Below are 27232 nucleotides of genomic sequence, written 5' to 3'. Positions count from 1 at the left end.
CTGTGATGAAGCGTGTCGCAGAGATTTCTCCTGGTGTCACCTTTGCTTGGGTAGGCTGAGAGTCTTTCTTCTCAGCTGCTTTAACTATAGCCTGTACCAGAAGAGATGATTCTTTAAGGGCAACATGGCTTTGACATTTTGAAGTAGACTAGGAAGTACTAGGTGATAGGGTGCTGTTCCTACTTGCACTACTGTCTGAGGTGCCCACTGTTAGTGTTTCCTCCTCTATTACATCCCTACTCTGGTTCAGCCAATGGCAGGAGTCCCCAACCACCGGTCCGCGGACCGGGACCAGGCCGTTGGGGGTTTTTTGCCGGTCCGCGGCGCCGCTCTCCCCGGCTACCGTTCATTGGCTGCCGCTGCTGTAGGGAGGCGGGGCGAGGCTGGAGACCCGCCTCCTCCAACCCCAAAAGGGAGGAGGCACGACCCGAAAAGCAAAAAGATCAGCAGGGCCGTGGTGGAGCTCACGTCACCACGGCCCAAAGAAAACAGTCGTGTCTAAACGTGCAGGTGCTCCTCCTCCTTTATGCCCACGCGGCCCCAGAAGAAAAATGTTGCCGGAGCCACACAGGCAGGAAGGAGGAGGAGCATCAGCCGCGTGCAGAAGAGGAGCAGCGTGGCCCCAGAAGAAAATGTTGCCGGAGCCGCATGGACAGGAAGGAAGAGGAGCATCAGCCACGTGCAGAAGAGGAGCAGTGCAGCCCGAGAAGACCAGGGCCGCTGCAGAGCCCATCCTGCAGTGGCCCGTGAAGAGGAGGTCCAGAGGTGAGAGAGAGGCTGAGGGTTTGTAGAGTGTGTATGTGTGCGTGTATGAGATGAGTTGATAAACTGTGTGTGGGAGTGAAGACCTGAATGTTTGCAGAGACAGCATGTGAGAGCCTCTGTGTGTGTGTGAGAGAGACAGCATGTGACAGTGAGAGTCTGTACTTGAGCAAGACAGCATGTGGGAGTGAGAGAGAGCCTGTGTGTGAGACTCAGACAGCATGTGCCAATGAGAGACTGTGTATGAACTATTGTATGAGAGAGAGCATGTGACAGTAAGAGCCTGTGCTTGAGCAAGACAACATGTGGGAGTGAGAGAGAGCCTGTGTGTGTGTGAGACTCAGACAGCATGTGCCATTGAGAGACTGTGTGTATGAATGATTGTATGAGAGAGAGCATGTGACAGTGAGAGCCTGTGCTTGAGCAAGACAGCATGTGGGAGTGAGAGAGAGCCTATGTGTGTGAGACTCGGAGAGCATGTGCCAGTGAGAGACTGTGTGTATGAATGACTGTATGAGAGAGAGTATGTGAAAGTGAGAGCCTGTGTGTGTGTGTGTGTGTGTGTGTGTGTGTGTGAGAGAGAGAGAGAGAGAGAAAGAGAGAAAGCATGTGAGAATGAGAACCTGACTGTGTGTTTGAGGGAAGAAGACAGATGGAGACAAAAGAAATAGAAAAAAAGGCAATATAAAAGGAATTGGCAAAAAAATAAGAAAGGGAAGGTGGGAAAAAAAAGCCTGTGACCAACCGATTAGAAAACTAAGATCAGACAGCAAATGTAAAAAAAATATATTACTTTTTACTGATTGGCACATGTAATCTTTGGGAATGTGCAAGAGTGGCACTTTCTCTATGCGGATCTCACATGTACGAGATCAGCATGGAGGAACTGGAAGTCCATGGGGCCTGCACAGAGGAGGCAGCAGAATGGGCTTCAGTGCCAGTAGCAGTAATCAGCATCTCCCCAATAGCCATGCGGCAGCAGTGACAATGGCAGCAGAGGAATGAGAGAGGCTCTAAGGTTGTGAGGGAGCCAGTGAGAGTGAGAGCATGAGTGTGAATGTGAAAATCCAGGGGAGTAAGAGTGTGTGTGTGGGAGGGGTGTGTGTAGGGGAAGAGAGTATCTTACAGCCTGAGAGTGTGTCAGTGTCTTTGAGAATGAGAAGTTATGGTTTTGTATAAGAGCATGACTGTGACTGTATGTGACAGTGTATGTGTGAGAGAGAAAGGTCATGTGAGTATGTGTGAGAGAGAGAGGATAACCTTCTAATCCTCGACAATATCAGGGTGACTGGAAATCAAGAGCTCACATGTATGGACAGCAGGGGCTTTTTAAAATCCTTATTAGTTTTAATTATTGTCTGTTATTTGATATATGTGATGTTTTGAAATATTTTATTGGTGTTTGGGAAATTGTAAAAAATGTATATGATTTTAATTAATAGAAATTCTATTTATCAGTAGTTTTAAAGTATTATTTTATTAGTATGGTTTTACTGTTATAACTGATGCTTTATGTTTCTTGATTTTATTTGTTTTATGAGGAATGGTGGTTCTGTTTTTCCATTGTTAATACACAGAGTCTGGCTTCTTGGGGTTTCCATTTCAGTTTTTGTCTAATTATTGCTCCTTTATTTTGTATTCTGTATTTGGTGAGGGTCTGTCTCAGCTCTGTGAGTGTGACCATGATGAGAGATTCTGCTAGCATAGGGATCTATAGCAATCTGGTTTATTTTGTTTTCTCAGTAGGTGGTGTATTGGTATTCTAGGACCCAGTGTAATATTTACCCATGCTTTTTCACAGGTAGGGTTATTGTTGTTTGAGTCCTTGGTGTTATTACTGTTATGTTACAATGGGATTGCAGTATAGATTTTGAGTGTCTTTTTTTGTTGGGTTCTGTGTTAGTTCACAATGTGTCTGGCAGTGGAAGGTGTTTGTGCTGCTGTTACTGTGAGGTGACACCAGAATTTGAAAATATCTTTTAGTATGATGAGCTGTAAGGGAAACATCCAAGCTCCATTGTTTGGGGGAATTTCATTGGATGCACAGAGTTAGAGAACTGGAGGTGCAGGATTTATAAATGTCATAATTAAATAAGTATGCACTAAAATCCAACCCCATCCATAACCCTGCCCCCATATGACCAAAGCCCCACCCCTGCCCCACCCCCACCCCGCCCTGCCGGGCCATTGTAAAATGGTCTTGCTTGAAGCCGGTCCCTGGTGCAAAAAAGGTTGGGGACCACTGGCCTATGGCACTCCTATTCACAGACCTTTTCTGTCAGCATATTCTTCATGCATGTCCGACTGATAGCCTGGAGAGGGAATTTCCCTTTCGCAAGGGGATCAAAAAATAAAGCGAGCATGAATGTATTGTTTTTGGTGAAAGGTTGTAGCCTTTCTGTCATCTGCTTCTGCAAGGAGTCCAGACAGCACCACGACTCTGCTATCATTCCCTTTTCCTGTTGAAAGCCCTCCAATCTTTCCTCCAGGATATTTACTATGGAGATGACATCACCCAAGGTGGCACTTCTGGAAGCTCCTCTGTGTCATTCTTAAAGGGCTTCAAGATTTTGGCTAGCTGACTCATAACTATCCAAGCATGATGCCCTAGGGCATACTGCACACCTATCTCCATTTCCCAATTCAGATCATGAAGGGGTGTCTGCTGCTCCATTAACCTCTACAGCATCGTATAGGTGGAATTCCAGCGGGTGCTGATATCTTGAATGAGACACTTGTGAGGCATCTCAAAATCATGCTGCTTTTCATGGAGAAGCTGCCCACCTTCACACTTCTATGGAAGTGCCTAGCTATTCTTCTGCACTTCTCTATTATCTCCTGCAGGTAGAAATTCTCTTGATCCTTAGACCCTTCACTACTAGGTATAAAGTGTGAACAATACATTGTTAGTCAAAAAGAAACTTGCATTTTGACCCCTCGCTCTCTAATCTAACTGACAGCCTTCCAGCATTTCTCTAATGGCTGCTAAAATATTGGCAGACGTATGGGCCTCATCTGTCAAGTAGATGGGCAGTAAAGCCAACTTGCACCCTGATACTCGATCCCTCAAGAGCTTCTGCTTGCCGCTGCCTCTGCCAGGTGTTACCAGTGTGCTATCAGAGAGAACAAAGAATATGAAGTGTTCTTAGTGGTCCAGATGTTGCTGTTCCCCTCTACCTTGGCCAACAGTGCCTGGATGTGACTACAGACAGATTGTGTGGCCTGGGGATGACCTTTCTACAACAATCAGGAGTAAATAATCCCCTCTGTATAACAATAACCACTACCCTCCCCACAGAGGTATACAGAATTATAACTTGATACAAAATAGTTTCAACTTACATACAATGTGCTTTTATTTTCATATCAAAAATGATTTCTACTTAATAATTTTTACATTTTACATTGTTCTCCATAAACATGTATCCTTAATATTAAATATACAATGTGGTATCACACCCCATCTCAACAAATCCCCACATCAAAGACCCTTAAAAACACGCATACAGACCAACACACATACCTCATTCACACATTAAAAAATTGAGCCAAGATCGGGATTGAGCCAAGATTGGGGTTAATTGAAGACTTTGCGAACTCAGACACTTTTGATGTCATTCACAGTGGAGTAGATATGAAATATTTGTTTTGTGGGTGGGTTTTAAGAGAGGTGTATATTTTAATGTGTGAATGAGGAATGTGTATTGGTCTGTATGCGTGTTTTTAAGGGTCTTTGATGTGGGGATTTGTTGAGATGGACTGTGATGCTGCATTGCATATTTAATATTAAGGATACAAATTGTTACGATGCTGCTTGCTGGCCCCAGCCACGAACAGCCTCTCACCTTCCTACAGTCCGACGCTGAGGCCTTCCGAGTCCTCCCATGGCAGGAGCTGTGTGGCTCGGAGGCCGCTGCCACTGCCGTCCTTAGTGCGGTGAAGCACCGCCACTCTCTTCTCTCCACAGCCACTGCCGATGTTGCCTTCTTCCATGGTGTGGAACCGCCAACATCCCGGCCTTCTCTTGCGGCCCACATACCGCCGCTGACCGTCCTTCTGTTGTGACAGGAGCGCCACCACTGGCTACCTCTTCATGGCAGGTGGCTGCCGCTGTTCCTCCTGCATCGGGCCGCTCCATCAGCGTGTGACTGTGCCTCTCCCTTGTATTTAAAAGGCCCGTGGTGGGAAAAGCCCCAGGCCCTGCTGGATGACATCAGTCCCTCGTTGTTTTTTCAGCTCTATAAAAGGGCTCTTCAACAGATCCTCGTTGCCTTTGCAAGGAGCCTGTTTGCTCCTGGATTCCTGGTTTCCAGCTCTTCTTTCCAGGAGGCTTCTGAGGTTCATTGTTGCTTCAAGGTACTTTATTCTTCGTGGGAGATCCCTTGTCTTCATCCTGTGTTCCTGGTCTCTCAAAGGATCCTGTGTCCCCGTTTGTCTCATGTCCTGATGTTCTTCGGTTCCTTTCTTTGGATGTTCCAGTCTTCTCTGGTTCCTGTCTTTAAATGTTCCAATGTCTTCGGTTCCTGATGTCAGATGTTCCTGCCTTCGGATATTTCTGTCCAAGGGCATACTCCCTCTCGAACAAATGATCGCTCTCCCGCACTCACAACACATATTTATGAAAAACAATGTAAAATGTAAAATTCTAAAGTAAAAATCATTTTTGATATGAAAATAAAAGCACATTGTATGTAAGCTGAAACTATTTTGTATCAAGTTATAATTCTGTATACCTCTGTGGAGAGTGTAGTGATGACCTTTCTACTACACATGTTACTGCAGAGGACTTTGTAATTTGCGAATAACACCTGCAGCAAACGCTTGAAACCCACATTCTCTACTACCTGCAGGGGCTGGTCATCAAGAGTAATCATTTCCCTGATGCTCCTGGTTATGACTTTTGATGCTGCCTTCCTCTTTTCCAGGGATAGTGCTACTGAACACCACCCTATTTCCTCCATTGTGAGCTGTCATTTCTGAAGTATGGCAAGGGGCTGCTGGTCTGCCACCTGACTAGCGGAAAAAGCTGAGTTTATACTAGCAGCTTCGAGAACACTCTTCCCTTTTTCAAACAGCACTAAGAGGTAGATTTTACAAGTGTTGCTCGTGCAAAAATGACCACATATGCGCATATGTAGGCCATGCGTGAGCAGTGCGAATTTTAAGAATCTGCAAAGTACACGCATACATACCCATACGTGCATCAAGAATAATGGGGTGGAAAAGCGGCGGGTCATTGGTGTTCAGGGGTGGGGCTAAGACTTACACACATAACTCCGAATTTTAAAGAAGCGCTTCTGTGTGTTATCCGTGTAACTTTGCTGCAGGCTCTGATGAGGAATAAGTCTAGAGATCTCAAATTTTAGGGTCTTCAGCACAGCGTGAAGGTTCAGGGTCAAGTGGGGGGCTTACAGGATGGAAAACCAGAGGGGTCTTGAAGACTTCTATATCAACTGGACAAACTAGTGGACTAAATGGAAAAACTGTTTTTTTCCTCACGTGAGCATATTTTAAAATCCACCTGCATACGTGCGTAAAAGCCACTAAGGCCCTAGCGGAAATACATGCGGGACATTTACGTGAGCTGCTTCCTAAGATTACCCACACACATATGTGTGGCAAGGGGATTTTAAATGATATGTATGTACTTGCACGAACAATATAAAATTGCAGGATATCTCCGCTTGTGCGCCGCTTTGTGCATTTATGGGTGCACTCGCATTCCTTTTAAAATGAATCAGTAACTAAAAAAGATTGTGCTACTGGTGGTTTTGAACTTCTACTTCTATTGCCATGCGGCTATTGCCTGTACTTTCCCTTCTCTCCAAAACAACAGGGAGGGAAAAGTGGAGGTGGAGGTGGCACATCCTCTGCAAATTTCAATTTCCTTTTTTTTTTTAATTTATTGTTTATAAATTTAACAAATATTTTCAAGAAATACACATCTTGATTGAAATCTGAGATATATAATATCAAGCAATATACTGCAATAAAGGAAAAATATAAAAGATTAAACATCTCTCTTAGTCAAAGTCCTCGACATAGGATCCAGTACCACAACCTCAGGTATATTAAAAAAAAAATAGGAATCTGTTGTGCAAAGAACTATTCATTGTTTATTACAGACCTAAGTGCCCAATTATCACTCACTCAATTACAATTGGAGAAGAGCTGGTTACTGGTACAATCTTATCTGACAGAAAAGAAGAAAGCTGGTTTGGCTGAAAAAAAATATAGGAAAAACCTTTGTATTTTACTATACATTTACAAGAAAATTTTAATATGAATAGGGCTCCAATCTCAGAAACCCTAGGTCTCATTAATAAAAACAGTTTCCTTCTTTTCTGGGCAATCCTTGACAAATCTGGGAAAATACTGATCTTATAGTCCATAAAAGTTTCGAAACAATGACAAAAATGCATCTTTATTGTCTATTCCTTATCTGCCTCTAGAAGAAATGACACAACCAGAGTTGCTAGAGTAATCAAGTCCTTTTGGGTAGTTTCAAGTATTTCTGTGAGGTTTAATCATGGTGTCACAGTTGGTGTAAGATCTTGCATTCCTTTCTGATCTTTGGATTCCTCTCTCTTAAACGGAGGAATATTGTTGTGTTCTACGGCCGTGGTAGGCCACGACCGCAGTCCCCTACCTTGCCTGTGATGGCGAACCGCTGCGGGAGTCCCGGGGGAAGGCCCTGACTCGAGGCATGTCGCTCCGGCATGGGTCCCTTTGCTGCTCGCCGCAGAGGAAGCTGTCTCTGCTCCCCCCTCGCGACGTCCAGCAGCGATTTCCTCTGCGGAGGAAATCCAAGATGGCCACCGCCATCTTTAGGCACGAGGCCGCGCCTCCTTGACAGATTTAAAGGGACCTGATCCCTTTAACTAGCTTCAGCTGTTCTCTATCAGCCAGAGCAGGGGAAGTATAAAGGGCAGCTTCCTCTGCTCATTCCTCGACTTGGCAACTTCCTTGGTTAGTCAGGTCTGCTTGCTTCGGTGAGTTCTTGTGCTTTGGATCCTTGTTCCTGTTTCGTCAGGTGTTCCTGGTTCCTGACTTCAGATCGGCTAGCGGTGATTCCTGGTATTGACTTCGGATTGGCAAGCGGTGATTCTCTGGTGTGTGACTTCGGACTGGCAAGTGGTGATCCCTCAGTGTGTGACCTCGGACTGGTGAGCGACGAGTCTCTGGCACTTGACCTCAGACTCTTCTTGACCGTTGTCTCCAAGGGCCCGCCTAAGTCCCAGCGGCCCGGGTCCCTACGGGCTCCTCCCAGGGGGACCGCAGGCTTCCAGGGGTGAAGCTCCAGTCAGCCCTTGCACCGAACTCTCGACCTCTCAAGGGTCCACCTAAATCCCAGTGGTCCGGGTCCCTACGGGCTCCTCCTGGGGGGACCACAGGCTTCCAGTGGCGAAGACACACTTCCTCCCTTCAAACGTCTCAACTCCTTGTCTGCCTCCACAGTCGCCTCTGTCTTCAGAGTCGAGGGTCAGCTGGTCACATCTTCTGCTCCTGCCTCACCACCCGACAGGAGAACCTTCGGATCTTCCTCCTAAGGTATTCCATCCTCCCGTCGGCCCAAGGGTTCACAAGCCTGAGCATAACAAATATAGTACACTCTAGATGTTAAAGGTAATATCTGTTCTGAAACTTTTAGGATTTCAAGCATATAATTCTTCAACATTTGCATGGATTAATTGATCACGAGGAAAATTTATAAACCATAAATTTTTCCCCTTCATTAAGTTTTCCAAGTTTTCCAACCTTGCAGACAACTGGTTTTCCTTGATCAACGATGCCTGAAATAGCGATTTATTATTTATATCCTGCTGCAATACTTCAATGGTGTTCTTATGGGATAAAATATCTCTTTCCATATTTCTTACATGGATATCAATATTCCCTAAGTAAGTATAAACCGGGGCCATTTGTTTAAGGATGTTTGAACTGAGAGTCTGAATGGCCTCTCATATTGAGTCTAAGGAAATCACTGTTGGTCTTACCAGATGAATTCAGGCACTACCAACACTTCTCCAGCTGCCGGCTGAGATGCAGTGCTTCTGGGCTGTTCCCCAGTCTCTGATGTTAACAAGGAATGTTCAGGGGTTCCTGCTCAGGGTCTGACCAACACTGAGTGCTGTTGACACACGGGACTGGGCATTAGGCCTCCCTTCCACGGGGTTCGCCGGGGCTGTCCGTTCTTCCGGGGAGAGAGTAGTATGTAGTAGAGATGTGAATCATGTGATCGATCGTCTTAACGATCGATTTCGGCTGGGGGGGGAGGGAATCTTATCGTCGTGGTTTTGTTATTTAAAATATCATTTAAATCGTAAATCGGGGGAGGGCGGGAAAACTGGCACACTAAAACATCCCTAAAACCCACCCCGACCCTTTAAAATAAATCCCCCACCCTCCCGAACCCCCCCAAAATGCCTTAAATTACCTGGGGTCCAGAGGGAGGGTCCCGGTGTGATCTTTTACTCTCGGGCCTCTGCTGCGTTGTAGAAATGGCGCCGGCGCTACCTTTGCCCTGTCATATGACAGGGCAAAAGTACAAAATGGCGCCGGCCATACAGTGTATGGCCGGCGCCATTTTGCCGTACGGCAAAACCAATTGAGTTTAGGAGGTCGTTCCCGGACCCCCGCTGGACTTTTGGCAAGTCTTGTGGGGGTCAGGAGGCCCCCCCCAAGCTGGCCAAAAGTCCCTGGGGGTCCAGCGGGGGTCCGGGAGCGATCTCCTACGCTCCTGACGTCGGGGGACAAAAAAACAAAATGGCGCCGGCGCTACCTTTGCCCTGCTGTCATATGACAGGGCAAAGGTAGCGCCGGCGCCATTTCTACAACGCATCGCAGGCCCAAGAGTAAAAGATCACACCGGGACCCCCGCTCTGGACCCCAGGTAATTTAAGGCATTTTGGGGGGGTTCGGGAGGGTGGGGGATTTATTTTAAAGGGTCGGGGTGGGTTTTAGGGTTGTTTTATTGTGCCGGTTTTTCCGCCCTCCCCCTTCCCCCGATTTACGATTTTTGACGATAAATCGGGGGAATTCCTATTGTATCGTGCTTCTAACGATTTTTGACGATTTAAAATATATCGGACGATATTTTAAATCATCAAAAAATGATTCATATCTCTAGTATGTAGCTCAAGGGAGTGTCGGGTAAAACTTCCTCCCAAACAGATACTTCCAAGTACAGATCAAAGACGTAATATCAGAAAAAATAAACCTTCAAACAGGCATTCAACAGGGATCTGCCTTATCTGCCACACTATTCAACAAATACATGCTGCCATTATGTCACCTACTAGCTGGTCTGGGCATCTCACATTACATATATGCTGATAATATTCAATTAATACTTCCCATCGATGACACAATTGAAAAAACATTAAACATAGCCAACATGTATCTAGATATCATCAAACAACTACTAAACCAAATGGAATTAGTAATTAATATAGAGAAAAAAGAATTCCTATATTTAGAACCTAAAAACATACAGATCATTCAAAACCCAATCTCACTCAAAAATAACCAAAAAATAGAATTAGCTGAAAAAGTACGAAACCTTGGTGTGATAATTGATATGGAATTAAGTATGAAACAGCACATATCTCTAAAAGTAAGGGAAGGATACGCCAAACTTATGACTCTTAGAAGACTAAAACCACTGCTAACACCAACAAACTTCCGATCAGTATTACAAGCTTTAATTTTTGCAAGCACTGACTACTGTAATGCCGTCCTGCTGGGTTTACCTTACACCACGATAAGACCACTCCAGATATTACAAAACACCGCTGCTAGAATTCTGACTGGTAAAAGTAAAAGAGACCATATCACCGAAACCCTAGCTGAGCTACACTGGCTACCCATTGAGCAAAGAATACAATATAACACACTATGTACCATACATAAATTAATACATAACGAAAAAGCAGAATGGCTGAACACAGCCCTTCACATACACGTCCCTCACAGGAACCTGAGATCAGCAAACAAAGCACTGCTAACTATTCCTTCAATCAAAACAGCAAGATTAACGCAGGTAAGGGAAAGGGCTCTGTCCTTAGCAGGACCTATAATATGGAACACCATGCCGTTAGAAACCAGGTTGCAAAGAGACATCAAAATTTTCAGAAAAAGTTTAAAAACTTGGCTATTTAAGCAAGCATATCACAAAGACCATAGAGAGTAGAATCCAGGGAAGTGGAGTATGCGGTCAGTAGGTCACCCACACACATCACCTCGCTCAATATGTGTGTATTTTATTTTAGATTCTCTTCTTAACACCAAAGATAAGATTTAACAATTAATTCAGTTTATAGCTGATAAAGATAGAAATGGACATGTTTTATCACACCCAACAATTAGTATTTATTATGAAACTATGTTACCGTACCCTGATGACACCTGTTTAAGTTGATATAATTTAAAAACATTTAGCAACATTAATTTATGTGCCTTTTGTGAACCTTTGTGACAGCACCTAGCTTAATGAAAAGATTTTAAATAATAATAATAAATAAATAACACCTCCCAGCGAGCCTGCTCCTGGTTCTCCCGTTCTCCACTGCACATGGGTGACCATTGGGCCTGTTTTAAAGTCAGAAGATGTGAGCTGGGCTTCTTACTCTTTAGCCCACCATTTTCTAACTGAATGAGGCAAATTGGAGGAAGAAGGTAAAGCGACCCGCATAGAGCAGCCTCACACACATCCAGCAGGTTCGGCCATCATGGATCTTCCTGCATATTTCAATTTCTTCTGGATGGAGCTTCCTGCCTCCCCTGCCATTTTTGATTTGAAAAAAAGCCCCTTTTTATTTTAGGTGGGGGACTCCCTTTTTAGGACCTCCTTTTCCACCTATGTGCTTACCTTGGCCTCTGCCTTTTCCAGACATGAGGTGACTTTATTTGTCACTGCAGTACCTACTGGGTATTTGGGTGATAGGGAATTTTTATTCTTTGTTGATTTGAATGGAACTGACTATGTGTGGTGTTAGTGTACAACATCACTGACTGTATTATACTGTATGTATGTGTAAACTATAGACACAGAGACAATGCAGTGTCATCCTCTTCATTATTGCACACACACAGCACAGCTGAAACTGCTCTGCTCTGTGCACTACTGACAGTCACAGGATACACAAACAAAATGGCCACCTGCCTGCTTTCTTGTTGCATTCTAAGACCTAGGCAGAGAAAAAAATACTCTGTATTGGCACTGTGGTACAGCTGGTCCACTGCAACTGGTTCCCAATCTCTCCCACTCTGTCTGCCCTACACTCTACTCAAATGGAGAAGAAAATCTGTGCTAAACTGCCAAGCATCTTGTCACAAGCCTTCCTTTCTCAGTGGTAGGAGTGACAGTAAGATCAAAACCAATGCATAGGAATACCAGCCAAAAGAATTTTAAATATTTCTAGTGTTTTACAAAAACCAGAGCATAATTGAACACACTCTGAGAGCTCAACAAGAAGCATGCCTTTCCCAGACAATGTCCAAGAACAAATGCAGTGTCCTGAGTCCTCATCTCACATATGCTCTGTTAGGAACCTTGGACTCGCTGGTCCCCTCACCTGCACCAGCCGGAGGCCAGGCTCTGCCTGCTGGTTCTAAGTCTAGGAAGACCTGCACCTATGTCCTGATGACCCCGGTACCCAAGGACTGAGCCTGAGGGGAATGAGGGCTGGTATAGGTGAAGCTCCTGTTGGGTCTTCCCTCCCAGAACCGCTGCACCAACAACAAGGACCTCCAGGGGTCATCCCCTGGAGGTAGCAACAGCCTCGTCTCGGCTCAAGGGTCCACTTTTCCAACATGCTCGGAACGCAAAATCAGTATCACTGGATCTAAATTAACTAAATTGGAGAAATGCTTCACTCTGATACATTGGCATTCTGGTCTCCTTCCCAACACAACCTGTCAAGGCTGTGCGGTCACAGATGAGACACAGACAAGGTCTGGTTGCTATGGAGACTTCCACATGACCTCCCTTAGAAACCTTTGGCGCCATAGACTTTAATGAGCCGTAGAATTCTATGGGGGCTAAACAATTGAAAAATATAAATATGTCATTTTTGGGAAGTACCCCATTTGTTTCATAGACCCCATGAATTACATTTTGTTTTAGATGTGCCATTCTTTTTAAACAAATACACATCCCTATTTTGTCCAGGATGAGGGGCAGATTTAGGATTTTGCCCCCATAGGCACTTTTAGTGCTTTCACATCCTCCCCCGCCCCACCCAGGGCTGTTCTCTGCTTCTCTGCTGAATGAGAATCAGCAGAGCTGGAAGGCAGCAAATCTTAGCCAGCCTGCTGCCCCTAAATGTTTGCCACCCTAGGCACAAGCGTAATATGTCCCTATTGACAAATCTAGGGCTGTGCAGGATATCCCAGTTTCCCAACAGAACAGCTACATCACTATAAACATCTTACTCTTTGGCACCATGACAGGCGGGGGAGCTCCTTTGTTGCCCTGAGGCAGCAGTGTTGAATTAACATACACGGGTGCAGAACGTTTTTTATGTTGATTCATCAACCCACATGTACCTTGCAAAAGGGCCTTATGAAGTCAAAAGTCAATTACTACAATGTTGTGAACTTGTTTAAACTGTTTACATCAACATAAGTTACCTCAAATTTTAATGAATGGGTCCCTAAGTATATGCATTAATTTTGGAAGGTTACCCACGCTAAACCTTCTGAATGTAATGCAATTTACTATATCAGTCCCTTTATGATGTTATCATATGCAATGCCTTTCGAATAACTAATCTGCTAGCATGTATTTGTTTACCTCAGTATGTTTAATCTTGCATTCAATGCATCAATACATATTAAGCGGATCTGACTACAAGTAAAATAAGGTTGAGTTTGTACAGTAAATATGGCTATTTTATTACCAAACTTCCCTAAAGTGCCTGGTTTTACAATGAGAAATTTTCTGTAGAGAAGTTAGTAGCTATCAAGAAAAGGAAACCACCAAGTTAAAGGATTAAACTAAGTATTTGCCATTACCTAGCCTAACATTGCTGATTTACTCCTTTCTAAATGTTCCATTAGGGTCAGATACATGTCATGTTAATGACATTCTATGCAGCTGTAATTTTCTCTGTTTCTTGTTTGAATTAAACATTTGCACATTTTTTCCCTAGTAGTTAATTTACCTGATGCAATAATTCTTTCCCCTACTACATCACTCTAGTTTAATTTTCCTCTAATCAGTAAAACATTGTGATCTTTCACAATAAGACTGCAAAAAATAAAAAATATTAACTGAGGCTGAATTACTCTACTTTGGCCAGAGACCTTCATTTCAATGACTAGACAGTGTTCTCTAAATTGCATTACCCTGCTTTACATTTACAACACAACATAATCATTTTTACTAAGTATTTCTTGCTGTTTGTGACATGCTATCAAATTACATAAGTGTTGGCACCTCATAAGATTCACCCACTGAATTTTGAAGAAAGTAGATTTTAGAAATGGGTCAGTTTATTCTTGAATTATATGTTTGCTATGAGATTCAATAAATCCTGTATAGATGTCGCCTGTGAGTATCAGATATTTCTGTCATAGATACTCAAGTTTTACATTTTGAAATGCTTACACAAATGAATAATAGGAGTCTCAGGATCTTCTTAAGCAATAAAGATTTTTTCCATAAGCACAGACTGGGGAAAAGTCTTATTTGAATAAAGTCATTTGTAGGTTATGATACATGCATCTACATTATTCATCCCTGAAGTGCACTTCTACTAGCTGTGAGGATCCTAGAGTAGCAAGAGTCTTAATAGATTGATATATTTCTAAAGGGTCAGCAAAACAGATGATGGCGGGACGAGAGCTTTGGAGATCACACAAATCCTTCACATGTTATAAGAGACCTCTGGTCTCCAAGCTCATGTACCACACCATTTTTCTTGTTGGTGGTTTTAAAAAATATAACAATCTATTAAGACTGCAGTTTTCTATAGGACCAATACACCTACTAGAGCTGCATCACAGGAATGAATAATAAAGATGCATTTTAATAAGGCAGGCCGAAAAAATATTTGAAAGGAAGCTTGCCATAAGGGTGAAAATGAATAATTTTTTTCAAGTGCATTCAAGGCATGAAAATAATAAGGGAGTCAATTGAACTAATAGATGATTGAGAAGTATAAGAGGCTGTCAGGGAAGACAAGTCTATAAAAGAAAGCTAAATGAATTCTTTGCTTTACTCTTTACTGAAGAGGGCATTGGGGAGATAGTCACACCAGAAACATTATTTTATTGTCATGTCATGTCATTGTATGTATATTTTATATTTAGCTCACACCTGTTCATTGCTAAACGTGCAGTAGGTATTTCCCTGTTCCCAGATGGCTTACAATCTAAGAGCCTCATGTATTAAGGCCTTTTAGAATGTTTATCTTATGGTAAATGCTTTTTACCCCTCGCTAAATGGCCTAATGTAGGGATAATGCAAGGTATTTGAAATATGTCATGTTATTCTGCTGCTGGCACCATACATGTTGTAATGAGCTAATCTTTGAAGGATACTAATGAAGCAGGAGAGTTAGGGCATCCCAGCAGAGAGGTTCCAATAAAAACAAAAGTAGCCTATGTGCCTAAAAGTAAAGAACCACCTGAGCTAAAAGATTCCAAATTATCCCTGTCAACTGAAAAGTAGGTTGTTAATACAAACAAAAAACACACTTTGTGTCTGTATGCCAATGCCAGAAGTCTAAGGAATAAGACGGGAGAGTTAGAGTGTATAGCAATGAATGATAAGACATAATTGGCATCTCAGAGACATGGTGGAAGGAGGATAATCAAATTATATTGCAATAATAAGGAGGATCAGCTTGGTGGGATGTAGTGCTTTATGTCAAGGATGGCATAGAGTCCAATAGGATAAGGATCCTACAAGAGATCCTACAGCCTTTATGCGTAGAAATCCCATGTATGTTGGGGAAGAGTATAACTATAGGGGGTAGATTTTCAAAAATATGTGTGGGCGTACATGTGAACGCGCTACCCAGTGTGCGCATATGTATGCCCGATTTTATAGCAGGCGTGCGCATGTTATAAAATCGGGGGTCGGCGCGCACAAGGGGGTGCACACTAATGCACCTTATGCACGCCAACGCCCCCATTCCCTCTCAGGCCGCTCCGAAATCGACTCTTAGATTGTAAGCCATCTGGGAACAGGGAAATACCTTATTGCACCTGAAATGTAATTCACTTTTAGCAATGAACAGGTATGAGCTAAATATATAAAATATAAATCAGAGTGGCCTACTAGGAAACTTCCCTTCCCCCTAGCCTGACCTTCCCACCCCTTCTCCTAGCCTTTCAACCCCCTAACCCTAGCCTAACCCCCCTCCCCCAAATTGTTGTTTTAACTTTTGCGCGCAGGCACAGGTTGTGCACGCCGGCAGCCTGCCAGCACACGATCCTCCAGCACAGCAGCAAATGGCCACTGTGCCAAAGGCCTCTGGCCCCACCCCCGCCCCGCCCTTGACCGCCCCACCCCCAGACTGCCCTTTTTGTAAAGCCCCGGGACTTAGACACGTCCCGGGGCTTTACACGCATCGCTGGGCCTTTATAAAATAGGCCCGGTGCTCGTAACCCCCCTTACGAACGTAAATCCTCTAGATTTACGCATGTAGGGCTTTGAAAATCAGCCCCTAGGAGTATACTAGTGTCCACCTGGATAAAATAAGATGGATGAAGAAATGCTAAGAGAAATTAGGGAAGATAACCAATTTGGCAGTGCAGTAATTATGAGAGATTTCAATTACCCCAATATTGTTTGGGTAAATGTGACATCAGGAAATGATAGAGAGATAAAGCTCTTAGATGGAATAAATTATTGCTTCATGGATTAATTTTTTCAGGAAATGATGAGAGAGGAGGCTATTATAGATCTAATTCTTAGTGGAACACGGGATTTGATGAAAGGGGCCACTTGGCAATAGTGATCTTAATATGATCAAATTTGAATTAATGACTGGAAGGGGGACAATAAGTAAATCTACAGCTCCAGCACTAAACTTTCAAAATGTAAACTTTGATAAAATGAGGAAAATAGAAAAAACTTGAAAGGTGCAGCTACAAAGGTTAAGAGTATACAATTGGTGTGAACATTGTTTAAAAATACCATATGGGTAATTGAGGGGTAGGTTTAAGGGTAAAATTGCAAATGAAAGTTGGTATATGTTCTCTATATTTCTCTGTAGGAATTGTATTATGTAATGTATTTGTAGAGATTGAATATAGCTAAGTTTCATGGTGTTCTTTGTCCTTGTAATTTACAACACTCTACTAAGATGTTTTTGTCTTGTTGGTGTTTAATTAAAAGTGATTGTTAAAAAAAAAAAATATCATCTTAGAAGCACAGTCCATGCATTAATAAAGGTGAAAGGAAGGCCAAATGATTGCCAGCATGGTTAAAAGGTGAGGTGAAAGAGGCTATTATAGCCAAAAGAAATTCCTTCAAAAATTGGAAGAAGGATCCATCTGAAGAAAATAAGAAAAAGCATTAGCATTGGCAAGTTAAATGTAAAACATTGATAAGACAGGCGAAGAGAGAATTTGAAAAGAAGTCTGTAGAGGCAAAAAATCATAATAAAAACATTTTAAATATATGCAAAACAGGAAGCCTGTAAGGGAGTCATTGGGACTGTTAGTGATCGAGGGGGTAAAGGAGCAGTTAGCGAAGATAAAACTATTGTGGAAAGATTAAATTAATTCTTTGCTTTGGTGTTTACTAATGAAGTTGTTGGTGAGTTATCCATTCCAGAGATGGTTTTTAAGGGTGATAATTTTGATGAACTGAACCAAATCATGGTGAACCTGGAAGATGTAGTAGTCCAGATTGACAAAATGTAGAGCAGCAAATCACCTGGACTAGATGGTATACACTCCAGGGTTCTGAAAGAACTAAAAATGAAATTTCAGATATATTACTAGTAATTAAAATCATCCATTGTATCTCAGACCTGGAGGGTGGCCACTGTAACCCCTATACTTAAAAAGAGCTCCAGGGGTGAGTTGGGAAACAGTGCCAGGAAAATAGTGGAAGCTATTCTTAAGAATAAAATCACAGAAAATAAAGAAAGACATGGTTTAATGGAACACAGCCAGCATGGATTTACCCAAGGGAAATCTTGCCACACAAATCTGCTACATTTTTTGAAGGGGTTAATAAACATGTGGATAAAGGTGAACCAATAGATGTAGTTTATTTGTATCTTTAGACGGTGTTTGATAAAGTCCCTTATGAGAGGCTTCTAAGAAAAATAAAAAGTCATGGGATAGGAGGAATGTCTTTTTGTGGATTGAAAACTGGTTAAAAGACAGGAAGCAGAGAGTAGGATTAAATGGTCATTTTTTTCAATGGAAAAAGATAAACAGTGGAGTGTCTCAGTGATCTGTACTTGGATCAGTGCTTTTTCATATATTTATAAATGATCTGGAAATGAGTATGACAAGTGAGGTGATTAAATTTGCAGATGACACAAAATTATTTAGGGTAGTTAAATCATAAGCGGATTGTTATAAAGTTGAAGAGAACCTTGTAAGACTGCAAGAGTGGGCACCCAAATGGTAAATAAAGTTTAATGTGGACAAGTGAAAAGTGATGCATATACTGTAAAATAACCCATGCTGTACTAGTTACACAATGTTAGGTTCCAGATTTGAAGCTAGCACCCAGGAAAAAGATCTAGGTGTCATAGTGGATAATAAATTGAAATTATTGGCTCAGTGTTCTGCAGCTGTCAAAAAATAAAAAATAATTTTAGGAATTATTAGGAAGGGAATGGTGAATAAAACGGAGAATGACATGTCAAGAGAATGTTTATTCTATGTCCAGGTCCAACATTATAGAACACACTACCCCAATGCATTAAAGGAGAAAACATTTTGTTAAGAATCAGGAAGCTATTAAAGGCTTTTTTATTTCAACAAAACTTCAGTTTAGGATTTATGTGCTGTGGTGAAGGTTAGTAGCCAGATGATGTTAAAGACATTTTATTCCAATAAGCCTTTAAGTTATGATTAAATGCCTTGCAGTGGAGATTTTCAACAGGTTTTTAACTGCCTTCCTAGATTAGTTTTAGTTGGTTTTTATGAGTTTATTTTTCTTCTGTTCATTAGTATTTGCAGTTTTAATTAATATTTTGTTTTATTATTTATTTACTTATGTTTTTGCTTATTTATAACCTGCCTAATTTCCAGACCTCTGTTCTAGGTGGTTTACGTTGTCACATACACAATAAAACAAATAAAAAGCATCATAACACATCATAAAAACAAACACAACTATATGAAAACTTATCCAAAAGCCTTGTAAAACAGATGAGCCTTTACCTGCTTATGAAAATGCTATAATCCTGTAACTACCTGATTTTCTCCAGAAGAGCATTCCACAAATTTAGTGGTATGCAAAAAAAAAAAAGCCCTGTTCCTCGTATCTTGCAGTCTCATGGGCGGAGTGGAGGAGTAACCTAGTGGTTACAACTGTGGGCTATGAACCAGGAGACCAGCATTTGAGTCCTGCTGTTGCTCCTTGTGACCTTGGGCAAGTCACTTTACCCTCCATTGCCTCAGATACAAACATAGAGCTGGCGGTAATGGGGGGTGAAGTGGGGGGCAGACCTGCGAAAGCCGGCAGCTATCGCACCACTGTGGCATGCTGGCTACTGGCTTTCACACAGAATAAGTACACCACAAAAGGTGTAGTTATTTGGCATGAAACTGGTGGCGACAAGGGTCCTTACCTTTTGCTGACAGCGATGTCTGCACAGCATTGGCCCCAGTGCCACCCCGACTTCTCCTCTTCCAGAGTCAACTCCGCCCCCATTTCGTGATTGCACACGAAAAGGGGACTTTTTGTGTGCAATCACTTTTGAAAATGACCCCCTTAGATTGTAAGCCCTCTGAGGATAGGGAAATACCTACAGTACCTGAATGTAATCCACTTTGAAGCGCTGTGAAAAGTGGAATATAAATATAAATAAATAAATAAATAAACAAACAGTTTCATGATTGCCATACCTGAAGCTGATAACAAAAAGGATTTCTGTGAATGTAAGGGCCTATTTGGCATATACCTAGTGTTTAAACTTTAAAAATCAGCTTCAAGGTGCTGCCCCAAGAACACACACAGAGGTCCACTAGTACAGACAGAGTTAAGTTTATTATTTAATATTGAAAGCCGATCATATAAGACCTCTGGAAGACACAGAGTGGGAGCCTCATGTTTTTTTTTTAAGGCTCTCCCTGCATGTCTTAGCGTTTGTCAGTGAGTGCTGTCTTTTTATAGGTAAAACATACAATGATCCCTAATAGGACTTCATAGAGTATCAGGTACCATGTGTCCTGTGTCCAAATCAGACAACCTATGTCTAAGATTCCCTGGTCCCTCCTCCCATATTGAGATCCATTAGGCCTAGCAGATACCATGTGTCTGATGATTACTTTCCGTTCTTGTTCTGTCAGTCTTTCCAGTCCTTTGATCAGACTCCTAATCTCATGGGAATCTCCAGTTACACTGGGCCCCTCAAATCGAGACAGTAGTCTGTGAGAACATGGCCTGGTCCATGTGTTTGTTGTGACCTGATGACCCTCCATCATATCTGAATAGGTCTGAATTCATTCTGGATGTCTCCCCAGAAGCCATTCAAGCTCAGGTCAGTCTGAGTTCCTTGTATGCCAGAAGGTTTCAGCTAAAGCCAAGAAAACAAAGGATTCTGGGTAAGCTGAGGGAACCAAAGTCTGAGCCAAAGTCCATGTTAGGCTTCCCATATATCACTTGACACGTACCACCTTTAGATAATCCTGGACTTGCACCCCTGCATAGCCCTAAAAGTCAATGATAAAATTTTAAATTTCATTCTCTGATTAATTGGAAGCCAGTGCAAAAGGATTTCAGCAGTGGGGAGATGTGGCTCTTTAAGAGGACCCCTGTCAGCAGTTGTAGGCAGTATTTAATACTAATACAACACCTAAGATGACAATATGGTAAACCCACATAAAGAAATTAGATGCCAGATGTTCTTAGCAATGCTTTATTTTAATGGAGACGTATTAAAATTGCCCGACTCTGGCCGAATTTCGCCACCTTATGAGTGGCTGCCTCAGGGGCTGTATACATTAAAAATTGAGGTATCAAATTGCAGTCGTACTTATTAAAGAAACCTTTGACACAATACTGAATCACAAGTATTCACTCAAATAACAGAGGAAAAATACGATTGATTGCATCATCCACAATCGTAGCTGGGTGACAAGTCTCCACTCAATGTATCATGTAATTTGAGCATTGCTAAGGACATCTGGCATCTATTTCATTTTGTTTAATCCTCAAGGCTTTTATAGATCGCCTTCCTCACTGTTTCCTGGGTCCAAACCCACATAAAGGGCATTGCAGTAATCCAAAGTCAAAAAAACAAATGCTTCTATCACCCCCCTAAAATCATTCTTATCTAAAACATTCTTTAACTGACACAATTTCTGAAGTTTACAAAAACCAGCATGCACAACTACCTGCAGCTGTTCTCGAAAGGAGAACTCAAGTCATTATGTACTAATACTCCCAAATTCTTTACTCCAGTTTAATGGGAAGGCCCTGATCCTCTAAAACTACATGGGTGGGGGTGGGTGGGGGGGGTGGAGGACCTCAGTTTTGGAGATATTCAACATTAAACAGTTCTGGTGCATCCAAACTTTCACTTTTTTTTAGTACAATATGTATTTGGGAACAAACCTAGCTTACATCCCCCTTAATCTGGAACACCATCTGAAGGTCATCCACATATGCCATGAAAAATATAAAGTTGCGACATTCACATTATATTTAAAAAATATGCATGAATAGATATTCAAGTTAGCTACATATGGGTCTAAACAGTACAATTTATTCAGCTAAGCAAGATAGTACTTTTTAAGACTTATCCGGCTATCTCACTTATCCTTAGACTTATCATTTTGCTATAAAATTGTGCCCAAGATTAGTGAAATAAATTTATAGCATTTTGGGTGAGTGAGAGTGAGAGAGAGAGAGAGACTCTTTATAAAGCTCTCATATAAATAAACTATTAAAATCACTGTAAGAGGGGCAACTAATAACTCGGGGTGAGGTTTTGGTGGTGGGTTAGGTTTTGGGGGGCAGTTTTACATGCACAGAGGTATAAACAGCACAGTAGACATCAGTGAAGATTTTATGTGATCTGGAGTGATGAAAGGTACACAATGATGAGATTTGTGCATTGTACACTCGACTTAAAGATGTAGTTATTTCCAGCATTAAATCCCACGATATCATGTGTTACTCTATTGCACACAACGTTAAGCAAGCATTATTTTTATAAACTCCTCCCACTTGACAAACGTTTTAAAATTTGCATAGGCATCTCATGATGCGTTATTTATCATTTGCATTATGGCATTATTGTTGGCGTTAGGGCCCTAATGCCTGTGATAAAGTCCTAACGTGATTTGAAACTTGACCCCCTTAGTTGGATAAACATTTTTTAAGACCTATCTGGCTATCTTTCTAAGGATCTAAGTTACTAAGGCTTTTCCTCCCATTCTGTATCTAAGGGAAAAATGCTTAGTAAATGAGGCCCTTAGATAAGTAGCATTTTTTAAGACCTATGTGACTATCTTACTTAGCAGGATGAACCAGTGCTTTTTAAGACTTATTAGGCTGAGTCAGAATTTATGTGGCTAAGTAATGTTGAACTACTGAACAATCGTTTTTAACTTTATATTTAAAAAAATATCCACATGGAGATTTTACACGAAAGATTTAAGTAACACTTTTTCCAGATAAATCACTTTGTACATGTGTAAGTCCATGCATTTTCTAACATATATGATTAAGTGAAATTACCAGTTTTACCAATTAGTTCAGCAGTTTGCCCAGTCCTTCTGGTCATTGAGATCTTCTTGGTTCTTCAGCCTGAACATGATATGTAAACTCCTGTGAGTAGAGCCAATCTGCTAGAGATGATTGTGACTGGTGGAAAGGCATGAATGTAAATAGAAGCTCATGGTATTCTCCCAGGGTCACCCCCCAAAACCCCTTTCTCCTATTGGGTACAGTGTAATGGGAGTCAAAAACCTACCCAATCTAATGTCCCAGAGGTAGGGAGGGAGAGCAGGGAAAGATAAATAGATGACAAAACAATTGTACTGTATCTTTTATTTATTTATTTTTCGAGCTATTAAATCACCAGCAGCAAAAATATAGCATGTATTTCTATGATAACAAGAACTTAATACACATTTCTTACTTTGTTCTTTCCTTTTGTTCTAGAAGAAGTTCTATTGTTTCTTCTACTAAACTATATCAGATAAGTATCATATATTTCTTACTTCAGTCTTTCCTACTGTTACTATAAATTACCTTATCTATATATATAAGGAATTTTGATTATTTGTGTATTCTTTTCTTTTTTAGAGTTCCTGCTATTATATGAGACACTGCTACTTGTAAGTATGCCTTCTTAATGTCTTTCTTTCTTTTTTTGTCTTTGTGTTTTATGTTTCCTTTTGTGTCTCTGTATCTTTATAGAGGTTTTTTAAGACCTATGACTGAATTACCTAATGATATGCATTTGATATTCCATAGAGAACTTTTGCATATTTGGTTCTGAGGTCTTTTTCCTCCTCAAAGTTAAGTGTTCTCAAATCTATGCTGTTTAATTTTGTAAAGAGATTTGTTTAGGAATTTTGTCTGTGAAAGTTTGCTTTGATTTTGGACTTTCGTTTATTATTTTCACTTACCTGCCATCTTTAGGTATAAATACCCTGCCTTCGCCTCAGCAACAGGTCCTGCTCTGCTCCAGAGTGCGAGTTGTTCCTGTTTTAGTTCCTGATTCCGTGCTCCTACTCCTGTTCCTGGCTCTGGTTCCATTTCTGTTCCAGCTCCAGCTCCTCCCTTCGTATTGCTCGTCTGGTCTTGACCTGGTATGTCTCCGGATTCTGCTTTGTCCGCTTCCTGCCCTTGCCTCCTGCCTGTTCACCGACTCTCCTCGCTAGCTGCCTGCCCTGACCTCCAGACTGTTTCTGGCTCTCCTTGCCTGCTGCCAGCCCCAACCTCTGCTATATCTGACTGCTTCTGCCTTCGAGGGATTGTGTTCGCCTAGACCCATGCCTAAGTCCTGCTGGCCCCGGTACCCAAGGGCTCAACCTGGGGGGAACATGGGCTGTTATAGGTCTCTTCCCCTCCGGCAGCCACCTCCCGATGACGAGGAACTACAGGGGGCTTCTCCTATATGTAGCATCACCCTTGTTTTGGCTCAGGGGTCCACCGTCCTAACAATGAAACTGTAGATAGTTCATTATCCTTTCCTTCAGCAGAGACTCCATTAATTTTCTCACCGCAGAAATAAGGCTAACCGGCTCGTTGCTACCAACCTCCTCCCTGTTACCATTTTTGTAAAGAGGGAGCAAAGTTATTCTTCTCTAATCCTGTGGCATCACTCCTGTTTCAAAGAGTAGGTCATTCAATGGACCCACCAGAACCATTCTGAGTTCCCTTAGAAAAGAATTATACTTTAAAGCAAAATCAAATTTCCCTGTACAATGCAAACATTTCATAATATATTAATGTAAATGTTCCCATGCAGGGATGGACTTACTAACCATTGCTTTCTGTAGGAATCATAAAACTGAAGGCAGCCTTCACTTTCTCACCCAAACAAACCTCATCTCTCTCCAGGAAACAATAGAACATTGACATAGTAAAGGATATATATGAAGCAACACAAAAGCACATGAATAAAATTAACGATGTAAATGTAAGGAAACACAGGAGCACAAGGGATGAATATGAAATGTTAGAAGTCCTTGATGTAATACAGGCATCCATGTGGCTAGGTTGTATGACAAGCTGTAATGATAAGCTTGACTAGCAGATGGCTCTTTCTGACAAGATATATGTTTTATAATAGCTAGAAGTCCTAGTGGAAACACAGACTAGAGGGTCGGTCCTGGAAGTTTCAATAGGAATGGTAGTTATTTAGATCGTACTGTATTTATAGAATCAAACTAGGTGCTGTGTCTGTCTGACAAATTTCAAGTTTTGTAATTAACTAGAATTCCTGGCAAAAACACAGGCGCTCATGCAGCCTGGTTTGTCTGACAGGCTTCATAGAGAATCTAGAAGGCCAGACATTTAGGCAATAGTCGCACTAGTAATATCATCTAGATTACTACAGAATCTTGTGGTTAGGCACTGGAAAGGTAGATGCTGGAGGGAACTAAGTAAGGATCTTTTATGTTCTTCTAATCCAGATGGCAGAGTACAAAAAAGGAAGACAAAACTAGATAAAGATAAATCTTGCAGATGATCACATTCTGTGGCTGGCAACTGGGCTGCATCCTTACCAGGACTGTTGTGGTTCTCTGAAAATAAGAATGCTTAAAGCCACTAGTTGTAGAAGGAAGCCTTTTTATTTAAAGGCTATAAAATAATAAAAAATAATAAGGCCTTATGGAGAGGCAGAGTGCCATGCAAGGCACTAGCATAAACTCCCTCTCAAATGATTTTACTGATAACAAAGAATTATATAGAATTTCAGTTGTATATTTCCAATCCCTAAACTGGCTTACATAATTGTAAAAATTTCTGCGATTGGCTTTCTATTATAAACAAATAATCTGAATAGCCATATGGTAATTAAATTCTTGTTTTGCATGTAAATGTTTTCTTGAATTTTCCAGCATTAGCAGCCTTGTATTTGTTCTAAGAATATTTTCTATAATCTTAGATGGAATGTTAATTGACCTCATACTTGTTCTAGCTCTAGATATATTTCTATAATTTTAGATAGAAAGTAAACTGGCCTCATGTCTGTTTTTAGATGGAATGACAACTAACGTCATATCTATTCAAAATGTTCTATAAACTTGAGGCTAAGCATCTTTAGTTAGCTTATAATGCCTGTCTGTCTAGGTAAACAAGTACAAGGTTGTAGCACAAATGTCATGTATAATGTTAAACTTGTTAGCAATTATAAAGGCTGCGTTTGAAAAATCAAAAACTTAGGGAAACAGGAATAATGACTTCTTGTGTGACAGGTCAAAAAGTGTCTCACTGAGCTAAAGGCCTATGAGGACCCACATCAGTTCCCCCATTTACCCACAACAGGATAATTCAGCAGAATGAATGGCCTAGATGGGCTCCCTTCTGCTGTCATTTCCTATGTTATTAGGAGGTCCATAGACTTGTTCGGGTAACTGCTGAGTTACCCAGACAAAGAGCAGAGTTTAAATTTCCCACTCCTCTAACCAGCTAAACTTTATCAGAGTAAGTTATTACCTAGATAAAATTTAGCCAGATAAATTGAGGGAGTTCAAGGGACATTTTGGGGTTGGGAAAAGTTATCCGGATAATTCTGATATTAAATACGATATCTAGATAATTCAGGTTGTGCCTCAAATCAGTCCTAAAGTTAGTCAGGTATATGTTCCCAGATATATTTAACCCTACTCAGCTATTTTCAGAATATAGCTAAGAAACTAAAAAATAAACACCCTTGCAGGCTAGTGCCTGATCCACTAGCTCCCCCTTGATCAGTCTTATGTCACAATCCTTCTCCTTTGTGGAGCCCTTCTCATTGCCTGATGAGTCTAGACTCATGACCAAACAAACTGATTGGTGCTAAAGCACTAAGCAAGCTTCTTACAGAAAAATATACAGAAGAAATAATAGGTGTTCAAATGTTTCCTTAAGTTTTACAAGGCATTTGCCTGAGATGCATTGTCTAGTCTGTGTTTACTTACATGTGCTCTAAACATTTTTTAAGAACAGATTCTCTTTTTAAATGAATGCAGTTTTTTGACAAAAGCTTGAAATTCAAGGGTTGGTGAAACAGTGGCAAATTATAGGGTGTTTCCTCCTTTTACCAGATCACTAGTATTTTGCTGTTGGTTTCAGGTACTAAATTATCCAGAAATACAAGCTGAAACATGTTGCCAGCAGAAGAAATACAATACTGTATACAGTAAACTCATTTTAGTATAGAAGCAGGGAGTAACTGGAACCACAAAGAATGCATTCTAATGTAAGGAGAGTCTATAACAAGATTATCATTTTCCCCCAATACACAATAGTCAATTAGAGATTCAAAATTAAGCAACATGAAGTCACCATGCTTATTTCAAAGATATATATGGCATCATTTTAGAAATCACGGAGATCACACAAAATCATTATTTCATTCCTTAAAGAGTATTTTAACAAAAGTGAATCCCCACCCAACACACACAAAAATAATACTTAAAGCATATGTCATGCTTTTGGTGTAATATCCCCAATTTAACATTTAAAAAAAATAATTAACAATATGCTGACATAGAACATATATACTAGAACTCAACAGAATGCAGAGCAGTTTGGTTTTCTAATCAGGAATGTATATAAACTTCATGACCTTTTCATAAGTTAATTAATGTATTCAAATTT

General features: G+C 41.2%; 1 long non-coding RNA gene across 3 annotated transcripts in view; it reads left to right on the top strand.

The window, feature by feature from the left end:
- Positions 1–27232, top strand: part of LOC115088796 — a 73189-nt gene that overhangs the window by 21559 nt on the left and 24398 nt on the right. For 2 of the 3 annotated variants that reach the window (XR_003855889.1, XR_003855888.1), the window contains 2 exons: positions 23081–23253; positions 23561–23730. This is a non-coding gene — a long non-coding RNA (uncharacterized LOC115088796). Of the gene's footprint in view, positions 1–23077; positions 23254–23560; positions 23731–27232 lie in introns of all 3 variants that reach the window. The other variant, XR_003855887.1, reaches the window with a different exon arrangement.

This window comes from Rhinatrema bivittatum, chromosome 3 (assembly GCF_901001135.1).
Source record: "Rhinatrema bivittatum chromosome 3, aRhiBiv1.1, whole genome shotgun sequence".
In the NCBI taxonomy this organism is placed as follows: domain Eukaryota; kingdom Metazoa; phylum Chordata; class Amphibia; order Gymnophiona; family Rhinatrematidae; genus Rhinatrema; species Rhinatrema bivittatum.
This window is presented reverse-complemented; position numbering and strand designations above follow the sequence as displayed.